The sequence below is a fragment of the Rhipicephalus sanguineus genome, chromosome 8 (genome assembly GCF_013339695.2).
Source record: "Rhipicephalus sanguineus isolate Rsan-2018 chromosome 8, BIME_Rsan_1.4, whole genome shotgun sequence".
NCBI lineage: Eukaryota > Metazoa > Arthropoda > Arachnida > Ixodida > Ixodidae > Rhipicephalus > Rhipicephalus sanguineus.
The window spans coordinates 34833767-34848224 of record NC_051183.1 but is presented as its reverse complement, the minus strand read 5'-3'; the positions used below and the strand labels follow the sequence as shown (position 1 = coordinate 34848224).

At 41.4% G+C, this 14458-nt stretch overlaps 1 protein-coding gene across 1 annotated transcript in view; it reads left to right on the top strand.

Annotated features, from left to right (window-relative positions):
* The window catches only part of LOC119401711 (cyclic AMP response element-binding protein A-like), a 258911-nt gene extending 244939 nt beyond the window's left edge, over window positions 1–13972 (top strand). The window contains exon 10 of the mRNA XM_037668640.2: window positions 1396–13972. The gene's annotated coding sequence lies outside the window, so the exon portion shown is untranslated. The remainder of the gene's footprint in view (window positions 1–1395) is intronic.
* Window positions 13973–14458: the final 486 nt, after the last annotated feature.

Sequence of the window (14458 nt, the reverse complement as noted above, 5' to 3'; positions counted from 1 at the left end):
TTTTAGTCTAGGTGGTATTACTTCACAACGCTGTCATACTTCACACGGGCTACCCACAGACAATGTCATATGAAGGTGCCAGTTTTCGGGACTTGTATGTGAAGTTTGAGTTTCCAACTGCATTATCATTGATTAGGTGTGATCTCGTCTTTCACTGCAGAGGACACCCTACCATTTTCAGTCGTGGTAATATTACCTGACGTAGCTGTCATACTTCACATAGGCTACCTACAGACGAAGTCAAATGAAGGTGTCAATTTCTTGAACTTCTATGTGAAGTTTGTTACAACTAAATTATCACAAGTTAGGTATGATGTCATGTTTTCTTGCACTGCAGAGGGCACCCTACCATTTTCAGCCTTGGTGGTATTGCTTGACATAGCTGTCATACTTCACACAGGCTACCCACAGACAATGTCATATAAAGGTGCCAGTTTTCGGAACTTGTATGTGAAGTTTGAGTTTTTCAACTGCGTTATCACAAATGAGGTGTGATCTCATGTCTTCTTTCACTGCAGAGGACACCTTACCATTTTCAGTCTTGGTAATATTACCTGACATAGCTGTCATACTTCACAGTCGGCTTCCTACAGACGAAGTCATATAAAGGTGGCAATTTCTTGAACTTCTATGTGAAGTTTGTTACAACTAAATTATCGTAAATTAGATATGATGTCTTGTCGTCTGGCACTGCAGAGGGCACCCTACCATTTTCAGCCTCGGTGGTTTGCTTGACATAGCTGGCATACTTCACACGGGCTATCCACAGACGATGTTATTTAAAGGTGTCAATTTTCGGAACTTGTACCTGAAGTTTTACTTTTACAACTACATTATCATAAATTAGGTGTGATGTCATGTCTTCTTACACTGCAGAAGACTCTTGGTGGTAAATCTTGACATAGCTGTCATACTTAACACGGGCTATCCACAGACGATGTCAAATAAAGGTGTCAATTTTCGGAACTTTTTTGTGAAGTTTGAGTTTGCAATTGCATCATTATGAATTAGCTGTGATGTTATTATTATTATATAAAGCCTCTTGAACCATTTTCAGTAACGGCAGTAATGAGCGACATAGCTGTGTCGTACTTCATATGTGCTACGTGCAAATGAGGTTGCATGAAGATGCCAATTTTTCAGAAACTTGTGAGAACTTTGAATGTCGTAAATTTCGCAATCACATTATCATAAATTAGGCTCGATGTTATGCACACCTATCATGTCTCACATTAACTTTTCAAAAATTTCATAAGGCAATGTGATATCGATGATCGGCCGCGTTATTAATGACAAGGCATTGAGGCATGTGTTGCAGATTATTAAGGGCCACTAACTGTTACACTCTTCGATCATGATTTGACTAACGCACTTCGTTTCTGCGCTTTCTTACAGCTCACAGTCGCCCCAGCCGTCAACTTCTGTTCTCCGCCGTGAACCGCTGGAATCCAAGCCAAGCCATTGTGAGAGTGCGACACACCTTCTTCATGAATGATGTGTTTGGACGCTAGGTTTTTTTTTTTTTCGCGGCTTTCGTGCTGGAACCAGCGGTGACGTACCAAGTGCCTTTCGTCGGAGAAGAGCCTTCCTACGCCGGCTACACTTCGCGTAGGGACTGTTTCTTTTCATCCACACATCGCTCGGGTTTATTGCAATTTGTTTTACCGTTCCGTGTACATTTTTCTCCTGTTTATTTCCTACGGTGTCTCGATGTTTCTATGGAGGCCGCCAACCTCGCTAATCTGGCTGCGCTAGTTTTGCGTATAGAGCTCTTGTCGGCTGCGAACTATGTTCGTGCACGACACCAGACGACATGCATGGACACGTCAACAGACGACGTGTACCAAATGCGAGCAGATGGTGTGCACTACAGCAAACGACACGCATGGGCACGTCGACAGACGAAGTGTACGAAGTGCGAGCAGACGATGTTTACCATGAGCTATCAGACGACACCGCTCGCGGAACCGTTTCTGCTTGTTGTAGCAGACGAAAAAAAAAAACCCAGGCAGTGCCAAAACAAAGATGAGAACAGAGCAGCGAAGTTATTTCTTTTCTTGTCACAGTCTCTCGCTATCAGTTACCATTTTTTTTACAATTCCCTCAAGTTACCAACATTTTCCTTCAGCGCTCAAGCGACACCTATGTTTAGAGGAAACTTCTCGATGAACGTTGGTTGAAAACGTCTCGTGGAGGTTATACAGTCCACGTGTTTAATTTTTTTTTTTTTTTGCAAAGCCGTTGCCTTGATGGCAATATTTCGTGGAATGCATTCCTTTTGTTTTTACTTCATGCGCGACACCCCCATCAAGGCAACAGTGTGGATCATTTTCAATATATATTGTTTTCTTTGTAAATAGCTGCATACGCCCTCATTGTTGCTAAGAACGCTAAAAGTAGTAAAGACGACCACCAAAGTTATCATCGGCGTTCTATTGCAAGATGATTGACGCCCCTTCCTGCAAATGTGCCTTTTTTCTCATTTTTTCTCGTTATCTTGTACCTAAATTGTCATTGCGAGTGTTTCACTTTTTTATGTTTTGTGCAATAGCTCGTAGAGCTAAATGAGACATTCTGAATATTATCGATGCCTCTTATTTTGAACATTTCATGTTCACCTTCCGGCATTATGTGTTATACTGTACTTTGTTTTTCCTTCCTTATGTCGCGATCATAAATGTTCAGCTTTTTTGTTAATGTTCTGGATTTTTTAGGGTTTTGGGAACACTTTTTTCTTCTTTCACGTCGTTGCTTGACTCTTTCTGTTCTCTTTACTTATGGCGATTATTTTTATTTCTCGGAGCTCACATTCCCGATTTTACGATTTTTTTATTGCGTGTCGAAAACATGCAGTAGGGTCCCCACATCTCCTTTGAGATGGCTGACTCCCGAAAAGCTAGTTCAATCAAATTCACATTTCTTTTTAAGACCGGCTCATCGAAGGAACAGTTCTCCAGAGCAGCTCAACAACGAAATCCTCATGTCACACATGCTCCCTTAACGCAGCAAAACCCCGCGCAGCGGTAGGGGGCGAAGCATTTGTGCTCAAGTTATTATTCCCTCTCTTGTAAAAATTCGGCATTAGGTTTCTGGCGATGGCCTCCAAAGAAGAGCATTTCTCGAAACGAATATTTTGCTTCCACTAGCCTCGGCCAAGTCGCTTGTTCTGGACCTTTTAAACTGTACTTTCCGGGATATGGCAATTCTTCTCGTGAAGTTACCCATTTAGATAGTACCTTTACTTGTTCACACGTGATGACGATAAGGTTTGCTGACGAGAGCACGTTCTGCCATGATATGCTGCAGCACTTTTCAAGAAACAAGAGAGGAACGGGATACTTTTTTCGACTAGTCCATAGCGCACAAAAAGAGAGAATCATTATCAAATATCACTTATATCACACACATGTGTTACTCTTCAACCTTGTTCTTTTTTTATTTCTGTGTGTTCATAGATTCCTTTAATCGCGCATTATTACGATGGAATGTTGCAATAGATGAGATCGTGTTGTTTCTCCCAGAGGACGCGTATGCGTGTGGCAAAGATCATTTCGACGTGGGCTCACATTTTTTACATGGCATTCGCACTTTTTTCACTTACTATTCTCTCCGTATACCTTTTTTTTTGCGAGATTTCTCTAGCTACGAAAGAGTGGACGCGAACTCGTTTCTGTTTGCGCATGCGCTGTATGATGTGCGAGGTGTTGAAGACAACAAGTGACGCTAACGTCAGCCAACAGGCTTCCATCGGAACATTTGTGTTCAGAAACGCGAACATTGCGTTCTGCAAAGATGGCGGAGTTGTTCGTCCCACCACTTCGAAAGATATCTCCCAGAGGCATCTATGAGATTTTGGTGCACGTGAGAATGTGAACTCCACCGGGAAAATCTCAACAAGGCATACAAAAAAATGTCCTGTGAAGTTCTGTGTGCTTCACGAGGTCGCATCGTGCTCAACTTTAAGGATCAAATGCCTCATCATTTGAAAGAAAAAATACCAAAAAAATGTTAGTGCTTGTAGTATTTATAATTTCGTATAAAAAATAGACTGGCAGCTATTTAACGATCACACATCAGTCGTCACATATTGTGGCCAGTGTATTATATAGGCTGCTCACAAATAATTTATTGTCATCGAGCGAAGAACATTGTAACATTGGTTTTCACTCCGTTAGCGTCGCTTGGTGCCTTCACTGTAATGAAGTCGTATGGTGATTTTCATTTTCTGTCGATTATCGGGCAAATCGATTTCTTTGTTTGAGTGATTGCGGTATATATTGTGAGTCATTCGTGAATGTGCCCTTCACAGTTGAACTTCTTTGTCAAAACCGCCATCTGTATCGAAATTTGTTTCATAGTGTAGCTAGGTTTCATACGTTCCTTCGAAGTATGCATCGTGATTAGGGAAATTTAACAATATGCGAACACTGTCGATTTCGAAAAGATGTCTCCATATGTACGCTACTGATTATGGCTTGAACTATACCTTCGTGAAACCGTGACATTCGATTTTGTATCACAAGCGCGTACGCACAGAACGGCCATTGTCATTTCTCGTTACATCATTTGCATCCATATGAATCTGTTACTCATTCCGTATATAAATTCTTATTCTAATACAGGAAGTTTGGATGTCGAGAGGCGAGATCAAAAATGTTTGACTGGGCTTGAAAAAATTTGCGTCCGCTACATACAGTGAATGCCTCGATGAAATCGCCAGCACTTCTGTACATAGAATAGCAACTGCAGCCATTTATCGATAGTACATCCTTGACACCTATACGAGTCTGCTAATCACCCATACATAAGATCTTATTCCAATATCGGAAGTTTGGTGGTTGAGAGGCGAGATCAGAAATGTTTGTTTTGGCTTGGAAAAAGCTTTGTGCACTACGTACACTGGATGCTTTGATGAAAGTGCCATCACATCTGTAAGATCTCGCATAGTCCAGCAATTCCATACTCTCCGTAAGACTCCCTCGAATGGTCTTCAAAATTTGATATATCAGTTTACTACGTCATTGTCCTCATTTATTCTCCACATCATTAAGAGCATGAAATATTTTTTTTAAATGGTAGTGATTTGTTAAACATTGGCTTAGCAAAGTAACTATGTCCGTTGTCGTGTCAGCCTATAGGATTCTCGAAATAGTTTGGAGGTTATCATGTCCACTGAAGGTGAGCATGCTCGTGAAAGCGTCTAACGCTCATTGTTGACAATGCACGGGAAGTGTGACCTTGCTATTGGAAAATTTTGCGTTATTATCAAATACCGTTTCAGCCAAGGTTAACAAAAAAAACGATTGTTTGTGGCTATGAAGTACTTCCATTCATTTTTTCTCCAAGTGGGTCCATTCGTGTTAAGCTTTTTTTTTGCTTTGGTCGGCTAGTCGTTGCGATTGATATATCGTTCTGAATTTCACCAAGAAAAAGAATATTTTAACAATTCAGTAAAATTGCTCCTGCCTCCAACATCTTCCAGGCTCTCTTTCGTAAAATGTAATCATTTGTTCCAAACCATGAGACCTGTTTATTGCTTTTTATCAAATTCATTGCAAAATGCATCCTGGCTTTCTTTCCTTTTTTTTTATTTCTTACCCTCTTTTTGTCGTTAACACCAGGCGGTACGACTGTAGCGACTACGTTGGTGACGTCGTTTTAGGAATTCCCTGCGCGTTCCTAATTTTCGTACCTTTTATTTGCTCATCAAGTCCGGCGCCACGTGCAATTATGTGACAACCTACACCTGCTTTGTAGCATTTCTCTTCTGACTGTTTCATTCGCACGCTCCCTTCGTGCAAATCACGTTTGAACTACACAGGATAATCCGCTGCGATTTCGATCCGGCGCTATTGTTTGTGAAAGTATCTAAGATTATATTTATACCTCGTGAGAATTCTGAAGCTCAGTAGCCGTTATGCAACGGCGGCTTGAAAAATTTCCCAGTTAACAACGTTTCGGATCGTTCAGAATCGTCACACTGTGATTATCGCGTTGATACGACACGGATAATGTTTTCATTATAGTTGTTGACCACAAATCTGAAACCACTGAATCGCACTTAAAATGTTAACACAAGGAAATTGTTGTAATCGTAATTTCAAGCTCTTGTCGTCAGCATCGACAGAACCTGTGATCAGAGCGCGTTGTTATATGAAATCTTTGGCGACGAACCTCTAGAAAGACATACATAGGACTTCTTATTCTTCTGATACTGTGGTTTCACTCTCGAATAACAGCCCATAAAATTTGCTAGTCTCGAAAGTGACATTTTTTGCTAGATGCGCTCCTCGACAGCACTTTGACATATTCCTCTATTTCTTTTACATGCACACACATCTCTCTTTCTCTCTCTCAATGTTAATTGCTCACTTCTACGAGTTTCATAAGACTCGTTTCCGTACGGGCAGGCTTATGCAATCGTGTGGCCATGCATATTTAGAAGGGTAGTTAATCGTGGTGTTCATGGTGACACACCTTTTTACGTTTCCTTTATCTCGCAAGTGCAATGTTTTTGTTTTTTCCGGATTTTGTGCAAATCGTGCATTTGATGCACGCATTACTCAGCGAAATACGCTGCTTTGTCGAAACAAGTGCCTTTCAGACTTTCGGAATTTGAAAAAAAAATGTACCGAAACGGGTGTAAATTGTGTAAACTACGAACCTCTGCGATTTAAAAAATTGACAAGCAACGTATGTTTAATGCAACACAACTGAACACTAGTTGCTCCAGACACCTTGCAGTCACGAGTCCAACCAGAATTTTTTGCCTTGAAGGAAATACAAAATTTTAAAGTGTTAATAAAATGTTACTTTGGTGGTGTCATCTCTGTTAAACTCAGTAAGTTGTCAGCTTTTGCTGACTTGGGGATGCTTAAAAAGTCTCGAAAGTGGCAATCCTGTTCCAAGTCATGATCAAATTTGCTAAAGTACCTTCATAAAAAATTCTTTCGCGCCACTTCAGTGTCGGCACTGTTTCCGAATGCATGAAGTGTTAATTTCAGCATTTCGAGAAAAAATTACATTTTCAAAGACGTACCGCCGATTCTTTCCCATATTGATAAAACTGCTGAAGCCTGAGCCGTAGTTTGTAGCATTGCTTATATTGTTGCGAGTAGGAAGGATTTCTCTCAGTAGTGGGCTGTCAGTCAGTGTGAGAGCTAAAGCTGACACTCCTAGAGCGAGCTTGCATTGTAAGCTTAGAAATTGTAAGGTCTTTAAACTTGTGTAGCTTACACTTAGAGGGTGTAAGATTAGAGAGCTTACACTCTCCAAAGATCACGAACTCGCTACAAAAGCCTGATATATTAGAACTGTATTCTAATATAGCATTGTCACTACGTTATTAAATTCTTGATGATAACCGCAGACTTCAGAGAGTCACTTCGCTTGAGTCTGACTGTTTTGTTTCTTTATATCACAAGGTTGCTTATTCCGGATTTGCTTTTCAAGATAGGTGGCAGATTCACATGGCATGATTCTGTAGAAAGAATGAAGTGTCAGTTATTCTGGAGAGTCTGAGAACACACTGAAATGCAGCTGAAGAGTGACTTTTGTCAAAGGGGTCTGGTCGGTAGCTTCGCGCCGTTAGACTTCAGCAACAACATTCTTTCAACTGTGGCATATTTGAATTAACATTACTTCAAACTCTATTAAGTGAACAACGAATGAAATCACAACGTACCTAATGAACGACATTGTCATAGGTACCTTTCATATCATTTGATGTCTCAGCGCCGATGACTTTGACAACAAGGCTTTGGCAAGTTGCTTTGCACTACATCAGCGCATCGACTTATCTAGGAACAATCGCGATAACTCTGTGCTTCCCTTGTCTCATCTCATTGACCAGCCTGTCGTTTGATATTTATTGTGACGACCCGTCATTAGACATAGCCCGGGAATACAGTAGAAACTTCCAAAACATATTCAAAATTTTCGTTATTCATTGAAATTCTCAGTCCTGTTGAGTAAACGTAGATACCTAGCTGGCACATTGTAGCAGCTGTTGCTTTGCACCGTAAAACCCAACGTAACTAGCCATGACGTACGAAAACATGCACTTGGTTAAAAATGCACTTCACTTAAATGCTGTACCATAGTTCGGGTTACTCCCCTATAAATGGACATATATTTATTATCACTATTGCGATATGAGGTCAATGTACTTACGTCTTATGCACTTCAATGCAGTTTTCGCTCTCTGATAGTACATTTGAAACGATAGCATTTACAGACCTCGTCGTCTTGGTGATCTCGATGGTGCCTTGGTGACTTCCCATGCGCATGTAAAAAAAGAGGCGGAAAATTTATAGCCTGCATATTTTCTCTAACATTTAGACGGGACATTTTTTTACGAAGACGGAGGACAATTTCTGTGCAATCTTTTTAATCGCCGATCCGTATATCTATTCTGAACGAAAATGTCTCCGCGTCACCTTTTATCTCACAGCTTTGACTCAGTGACCGCTCATGTATGTCGCGCATGTTTATTATGAACATCCTAAACTCTCGGCCCCGAAGTTCCCTGTAAAACTCGAACGACTGAAGCAGAAATTTCGCGCGCCTTAAGATTCCGCAAGAACTTCGCATGCATGTTGCTTTTTCTGCACGCCAGCATCCCCTAAGAACAAAGGGAGTTCTGGCTACACCTCGCTACAGGTGTTTGGTGTTTGCCTCCTGTTTGCCTCCCTCTTGCTGCAGTTTCCGTGCTTCTCCTGGTGATCTGCGTTCACCTTGCGCATGCTCAACAAACCCTCGCAGAGCTTACGGAAGTGATGCAGTATTCTGGATCAGTTCGTGTTGTCGTGTGTAGACTCTGTATGGGGATGCAATGAAATATCGTCCGCAGTATTAGCAAGGGTAGAAAATATAGTTGATTGGTGGACGAGGGTGTGTTTCAATCAGCAAAATGAGTCGCCAGCACTTCTTTCTGTTGTTACAGTGCACTATCTACCTCCAACGTTAGGCTTGCAATTAACACTTGACCCTTAGTTACCAGGTTACGGGTTCAGCTAACGAGCAGTACAGGTCTAATTATAGATTTATAGGAGTCGCCTGCGAAGGGCAACTGCAAGTGAAGTTTGAGTTTCGCTAAATTGGTTGTAAATTAAACGCAGCTTTTATTCCGTCTTTCTCACCACACCTTATACAAGCACTGTACTTGCTGTGGTAAGTAAACTTAAACTCAAATTAATATGAGGTCTCTCTCGAACAGTCTCGGCGAAGCATGCGTGACTGGTGATTATCTATTTTCCTTTAACAACAAACTTTAAACAGAACCTCAAGAGGTCATGAGACCGCTTTGTAGTGGGTTGACATGACAGTAATCCTGCAAATAGCCTCGGAGATTCCCAACACTCCACGCTAGTTTTAGGATCACAGAGACCGTGCCGTGGCACCTCGCTGGCTCTCAACTTTCCGAAAAAGAGAGCTAGTTGGAGAATAAACTTTGTTAAAAAGACGTGCGCCCAGGATTTCTAGTTGTCGATCATTTTAGGCATCCTGTAATCGAACTGTTTCCTACGGCTTTCGTATTTCAATATTCATGCTCTTTCCGAGGCTTTTTGTGCTGTATCAAAGAATATTTCGACCTCGAAACTTTGCACTGAGGCTGCCTATATCGACGCCTGTCTGAGACTAAGAGATCTATTCTGGTCATTGTCGGATTCCGCCATGTTGGCAAATCCGCCATCTTGTCAGCTCCGATTGGTTCAGAGGGTTGCTACGGCATCTATGAATGGCTCACAGAATTCGCCAATATGGCGGAATTCGACAGTGTCCAGTAGGCACCCTAGGCGTTCTATGCTATCAAAAAACTTCATTGCAGTTGGCCTTCGAATGGACTAGTGATTATAATTATCTATAACTATACCCCGGTGCCATGTGCAGTACATGACAACAGCTAATCAGCTGAGTACAGAAAACGTTGCTGTTGCCTTCAGAGTGCTTAAATAGCTTGTAGCCAGCTTATCTTACAGCCTTCATCGCAACATTCTGCACATTCTCATGTAGTCGAGACTGCGAAAGGAAGCTAGAATGAGCGAACTAGCATACTGTACAGGCGAGCCTTTTCTAAGCTCCGTAATGACGTCGGGTTTTGTACAGATTTCTGCAAATGTTATCGCCGACGTACTTTCTAGATTGCATTATATGATAGCATAGAGAAACGTGTACATACGGTTATAATGTTTCTTTTTCCGTCATGCCTATAACACCGTTGGGATAGATGTATTATCTGTATAGATATTAAACAGAGTTGTATCCGTATCATGACGTATAATAGAGAAAAAAAAAACGATATACATTATGTGCTAGCGTCGTGCAACATATCAAACTTTACAACATAGCTTTTTGAAGCTGTATACAGAAAGCTCATTGTACAGGTGGTTGTTTTCTCGAAGAAAGAAGTTTGCTGCTCTATTTTAACTAGCTTTTGTCTTTAGTTCGTAGTTCTAGGGCTTCCCGCTTGTGGCACTAGTTCTGTAACACTCGGAAGAGTTAAGCACTGCGCTGTAGTTTTTTTACGCTCCCAGAAGCTCGGCTGGCTCAGCCATGGCTCCTTGTGAGCTCTGAAACGTTGTGTGTACAGGCAGTTGCCCGCCCACCTCGAATTTTATCACTGTAACGACGAGTCGTGGACATTGATATAACTTCGTGTCTTATTTATTCTTTATTTTTCGCTCGAAATCCTCGATGCGTATATTGAAATCCCTGGAGCAATCTTTAGCCTCGTTATTACAGTTATTTTTTCCAAATGTCTCGCATAGGAATGGTTAGAATTGTAGACAGGGCACATTTCTACAGGGCCAGTTGTATTGGTGGCTGACTCTAACTGCTTCGGTGTATTATGCAAGCGCGCTTTCTAATGTCTTAGATGCAATTACAGAGCTACTTTTAGTGCTCTTACAGGCAACGTCATTGTTATATCGACAGTAAAACGTATTATTGAACCGCCATTGTTGTTCAACCCTCGTGAACTCGCGTCTACAGATCGTAGCTAGTCTTCTCTCGCTTTGGGCCTTCACACCGTACCTGTATACGACGTCACAGTCCAGTCGCTCTGACCTTTTTTGCAGCTGAGTGTTTCATAAACTGTAGTGGAGACTTTATTGTAAATGGTAATTTAGAAGGTCATTAGTTAAAACATGGCCATTTTGAGGAAGCCTAGCTCGGGAGAGCCTAGCCCAAGTTTCGTTTTAATTGCTGTTAAAACGATTGCACGTTTTGGGAAGTTTCTTTTGTCTCACAACGGCGATCGTCATCTGACTTTCTTGCGTTTTCCTTCTTGAAGACTCTGCTCATATTTCTATCAAGAATGCTTTTTCATGTCAGAATGCAAGCTGTTGGTGACCTCAGGGGGCTGGGCGCAATACTCATGACTATTGTTGTGGGACAAAAAATACACCCAATATGGGGCAATTTTAGAGTGTATTCGAATACGTACGAATCGTAAAAGCAATTTTATGAGACAACAGCCGGAATAATTTGCTGTTCAGAGATACTGTACAAATCTAGGGGCTCTAGGAAGCAGAATTCACATGTGAACCCCGGCCTGAAATATTTTTCTAATTCTCAAAAACCCGTAAGTTCCAAAAAAAATAAAGCACGAAGCTTGCAAGCCCGAAACTGCGCCGAAAAGAAATCTTGTAGACCGGCATCCGTTGCAGTTACTAAAGCAATCAAACTTTCGCATGGATTTATGTGAAATTGTTTAAATGCTTACGAGGACGTAGCAGAAGTGTAATTGAGAAATTAGTGGTATAAATAGAACGCCGTATAAAACATCAATGAATACCTTTGTCTTCTTTAGATGAATCATTAGGTGCAGTTTGCAAAATTTAATATCGTTTTTTTTTATCGCCGAGTTGGATTTGCTAACTTTAAATGAACTATTTTTGCATCGCTACTTCCAAACATATTTCGTTTTAAAAAATGATGGGCTCAATTAAAACATTAGTATTCCTAGAATCCCTAGACGTTAAGTGTTTCTTTTAAATAGAACTTCGTCAAATTTAGCGAAATTTCAATAAAACTTCCTCTCGGGCTAGTTGGTGTTGCATCCCAGACGTCCTCTGTGCACTGTCTTCTTCTCTTCTCAGCCAGTTCGTTCTTTTTCTTCCTGTTTGCGCTAAAAAAAATATGACGTCTGGGTTAGCGAAATTTGATTGCTGCAAAAAAAATTTGTAGATCCCGTGTACTTAGAAGCTCCCGAGTTAAAGTTACCTCTTTGGAAGGAAAAAAGAAGAGTGTATTTTACGAAAAAATAAAAGCAGTTTACATCGAAGACACACGAAATCACGACGCCTTTAATACGAGGCCATTGTTTTCACGGTGCTCTTTTTCACACACTTTTAAACGCGCCTATAACTTCTGTTTTATTTTCATAGTGCTCTATTTTTGTACTTTCGCATCATACAACACGATGACACGTAACAGCTGTGAACGCATGCTCTTAACTTGCAACAAGAACCCGTCTGGACACCCATTAAGAGAAGCTTGCATCTCATTTATTTTATATTTTTTGTTAAATACGGAAAATGAATACTTGTTGGCGTTTTCAGTCTTTTACCATGATTTCACGCTTCAGGTACTTATTGTCTGAAGCTCGACGATGGCGTTCTAATGTATTTTTAGTAAGTCGTGAATTCACGACAATGTTTTGAAGCCATTTACGAACCAGAACTGAACGGGATGCCTACAAAGTCGCCATGCGTTTCTGTAAATAGTTCGTTTCATTTCTTGTTGCTAGACGGCGCTGTCGGTTTGCATTTTTATTCGCTGGGCACTTATGCAATGTGTTGCATACGCCACTGGTAGCCAGTAGATCTGGTGTGCTTTGCTGGTCGCTTTTGTCTAGTGAAACAAAAATACAGATATATTTTAAATTTAAGAAGCTCCGTATTCTTCGCAGCCGAGTTCTCCAGACGGAGCATGTCTATGGGACATATGGTAATTGCGCTCAGGGATACACTTGCTGGTTTATTTAGAAATGTGGAGCTCAAGAGATATTTCTATCAGCACTGTGCAGAATAAATTGGTAATGCTTATTGAAGCCAGTGTTAGTTGGACCACCTTGCGCAGGATATGATCAATTGGACATCACTGGGAGAGGCTTTCGTCCTGCAGTGAACGTAAAGACGACGATGATTATGAGTCACAGTCTGGTGTCCATCGTCTACCAGTGACGTGAACACCTTGACGCTTCGGCAAAAGACAAACTTCACAGAACATGTCGAAATTTTGAAGTGTTGTCGGACAATGCTTGTGTTAAAGAACTCCGCTGCGAGAGTGGCACATGGGCTGTGAAAAGTGCCGTGGACAGCTACTCTCTGGTGCCTTCTTTCCAAAAAGTTGGCGCATAAATTCCGTTGCCCATTCAGCTGCCCATTCAGATGCAGCCGAATATAATGCCCGACTGTTGCTCGCGTTGTTTTTTTTTTATTCTCAGCGCGTTTTCTGACAGCGAACTCTGCTGTCTTTGCATTAATTTGTGCGTTGTCATCGTACCGACTAATCTTGTCTGGGAAAGCAGGTTGCGCGCCATGTTGTGCTTTCCTCAATCGTTAAACACGAGCCTACACATGCCCCGTCATGCCATTGCGAGTCATCGATTTTACATGTCACTTGAGTGTATGTGTATGTATGTACGAATATATGCATGAGTGTCTTGGTGTGTGTGACAGTGAGTGCATTTTGATGCAAATGAGAGTGTGTTGACCAATTCTCTATTACCTCTTTGGGGGACCAGCTTTTTTTTCTTTCTTCTCATATATCTTGTTGCCATTGCATCGACAGAGCGTTTATGTTTCCTATAGACGCGTTTGTTTCTCCGTTTTATTATTATTCTTTGTTATGCGCGAACTGTGCACGTTATTTTTTTCCTCTATCTCAAGTGGGATGTGCACAATTTTTTCCCAATGTGTGTGCATGATGAAATACATAAGAATATATATGAAATGATATGCCCGAACTGCGTTGTCCTGTCTTCTTTTGCAACTGCACACAATTTGCAACTGACTGCAAGTGTGAATCAAGCTTTTTCGTATAAAATTCTGGGCAGCACAGCACAGTGGGAAGAAACACGAGACGCATGTGAAGCACGACAGTGTTTGACAAAACCATAGGTAGACAACAAACTGAATGTGTGCAGACTCACTCGCGAATAATTATTTTTTGTAAGGCTCATTCGCACTCAGACTGATCAAAATTCTGCTTAGCCGATATCAGTCTGACTCAGGCGCACCAAATTCTATTCAGCCGGCCTCACTCCGAGTCGGCTCACTGAAAGTCTAGTAAGCTGGGCTCATTCAAACTTACAACTTGCGCTAGGTTAGGTTAGGTAACGTTAGGTTAGGATGCGTTACGTTACGTTAAGTTAGCCTAGGTTAGGTCGAGCTATGAGTCGCTCAGACCTATAGGTCACCCTCAGTCTGAGTGGGTCGTCTCACGGATGGGT